Here is a 2,788-nt window from a genome sequence, read left to right as displayed (position 1 = left end):
CAACAGGTACAAGTCAACTGCAGTGGCCCGCCCTGTTCAGACTTGGAGAGGACAGGACAGCGATCTTGGTGAAAAGATGAAAGGTTCTGGGTGCGGGGGTGGCGGAGTTGCGGGAGGGCTAGGGGACCCGGACGGGGTTTTCACTATTGTCTCACATTTAAGTCGACCCTGAGCAGCTGCCTGAACCCTGCTGAACAACAGAGAGAGAATGTTGGGCATTTGCTGAACTCCAGCCCCCAAACCTGGAGTAAGGGCTGTTGGAGAAATCAAGCTGAAGAATCCTGGTGAGACACAGTTGCCACAGGGAACCTTCCAGGAGGTTCCTCCTGAAGATTTGCCCTGGAGATACAGAAGAAAAACATTTTTAAAACTTCCATTTGGAGCTGGAAAGGTGGCCCAGCAGTTAAAAACCAACACCTGTTTTTACAGGGGACTTGGGTTCTGTTCCCAGCACCCATATGGTGGCTCACGACCTTGTGTAAATCCAGTTCCAGGGGATCTGACTCACTCTTTCACCGCCGTGGGACCTGTACACATGTGGTATACAGACATACATAAGGGTAAAACACACATAAAATAAACAGGCAAATATTTGTTAATACTCCATATTGCTGGGGGGATATATGGATATATCCTATATCAGTATAGTGTGCTTGCCTGGAATGCTCAAGGCTCTGGGTTTAATCTTTAACATTGAAAAAAAAATTAATTGGAAAAGAGGTTATTGTGAGCTAGATGCTAGATTTGGGGTTTGGAGTCCAAGTCAAAGGTCATGTATTCTAGAAGGACAATTGAAGGAACCGATGGAACAAGTTGGTTCTTGAGTCACATGACTCCCTGGGGAATCTCCCAGAATCACCCACCTGAAGTTGCCATTTCTGAACTGTCAGTATCATCGCTCTTGAGCTGTGAAGTCATCGTTAAGTAAAATAAGGGGTTACCCAAACATAGCGCTTTGCTACTATGACAACTGGGCTGATAGCCAAGACAATTATTGGGTGAGTAAAAGGTGGCCAGAGGTTGAAGCCACGTCCTGTAAGAGATGATTTAGTTAGAGATGAGATCTTGTCACACAATTGAGAGGAGCATACGACTGAAAACGTATGAAGTGTTTATTTCTAGAGCTTTCCGTCTAAGGCTTTTGAACTTCAGCCAACCATGAAACCACTGAAACCTCAGGAAGAAAAATTTCGGGAGCGTGGGAGGCTGTTGTACCGTCACCATATTTCACAAGTAAGGACACCAAGTGTAAAGACTTGGTTACGTCGTCTGGGTAAAATTAGAACTCAGATCCAATGCTATCCTGCTAACAACCCAGCCATACCCTGAACCCTGGTAGGGAACGGCCAGGAAATGGACAATAGCCACAAGAAGCCAGCAATGACAAAGGCCTTGGTTTCTGGAGGGAAAGGCTGGATTTAGATCTGACAATCCAAGCTCCATCGGCCCTTCCTAAGACAAACTCCAGCCTGGGCTGGGGTCAATATCTGTATTACAGAGCTGACCATCCAACCCTTCAATTTGTGGCCCCTCCTCTCATCCAGTCTTTCCCGAAGCATCATGGGAATTCTTTAGTCTCCATGGTCCCGCAGGTGGAGCTAGACCTTCCCATGGAGGGATGGCCTGTCCACATGACCCCCAGGAGTTAGTTTAATGTGAGTTCACGGTTTTCGGTGAGGCCATGTCGAGTGTGGACTTTTGCAGACTTCGCTTGTTCACCCCCTCACAGCACTTGAACAAACGTCGTGAACATAGTGTGGAAAACTTATCACTCGTAGTCCCACAGGTCAGGGTCGCAATCCCTGGAAGCCAGGGGCCAGCAGCTATGTGCGTGCCACGGAGGACCCCTTTCTTCTGATGTGTTTCCTATTGGCTGCCCATGTTCCTTCCCCTTTCTGGTGGTCCTTCCAGCAGCCAGAGGGTCAGTCTCATGCCTCTCACTCTCCTACATTTACTTTTAGGACTGCAGCTAGAGAGACTCTATGCCTTCAGTTAGGCTCATCTGTGTAGTCTAGGCTCACCCTTCCTATTTTAAATTCTGTCAACTCAACCCTGCTTGCAAAACTTCCTTTACCGCGAAACATCATATATCTATGGGTCTTGGGGACCATGGTGAGGTCATTGGTGGGAGGTATTCTGCCTGCAGGGGGTTCGGGGGAAGAGTTCACAGACCTTGGTGATAAAATAATGAATCTGTTCTTTCTAAACGGATCACGACCTGTAAAATATCTCTCCCATTTTCTTCTAAGTAGATTCCAGCTGCACGAGGAGATGGGTGGTAGAATGCGCTTTGCAGGGATGGGGGTGGGGTTGTAGGGTTGGGCCATAACTTATTTTCTCTGTCTTCTCTTTTAGATCATTGACTTACTTCACAGGCAAGTTTCGTTTGCTCAAAGCACTGCTTTATGACTGTCACCTTCTCCATGGAGACCCCCCACTTCTCATCAACAGCTGCCCCTCCTCCACCCACCCACTCTCCCACTGCTATTTGGAGTTGAAAGCTGTTCACGTTTCTAAAACCCGATTTCTTGAGGTCTGTGTGGGTGCTGCTTGATTCCCGCATTGGAGACTGATTTTATTTAGAAATCACTTAAAGGATTCGTTAAAAATGCAAATTCCTAGGCAGCTTAGGACCTCTGGAAACCTTGAAATGTTGCTTAGATACCTGGGTGTGGTGGCACATACCTCTAGTCTCAACATTTGGGAGGTGGGGGCAGAAAGATCAGCAGTTCCCCCACAAATGGGGGGGTCAAGGCCAGTTTGAGATCTTGTCTCCAAAAAAAGGAAA

General features: G+C 47.4%; 1 long non-coding RNA gene across 1 annotated transcript; it reads left to right on the top strand.

Moving 5' to 3' along the window:
• Positions 1 to 2,532, top strand: LOC102554430 (uncharacterized). The gene is made up of 2 exons (XR_015629981.1): positions 1 to 1,233; positions 2,356 to 2,532. It is a non-coding gene; the product is annotated as an uncharacterized LOC102554430 (long non-coding RNA).
• The last annotated feature ends 256 nt before the right edge of the window (positions 2,533 to 2,788 follow it).

The sequence above is a fragment of the Rattus norvegicus genome, chromosome 9 (genome assembly GCF_021556685.1).
Source record: "Rattus norvegicus strain SHRSP/BbbUtx chromosome 9, alternate assembly SHRSP_T2T, whole genome shotgun sequence".
NCBI classification, from domain to species: Eukaryota; Metazoa; Chordata; class Mammalia; order Rodentia; family Muridae; genus Rattus; species Rattus norvegicus.
The sequence above is the reverse complement of the archived record's forward strand: the minus strand, read 5'-3'. Positions and strand labels throughout refer to the sequence as shown.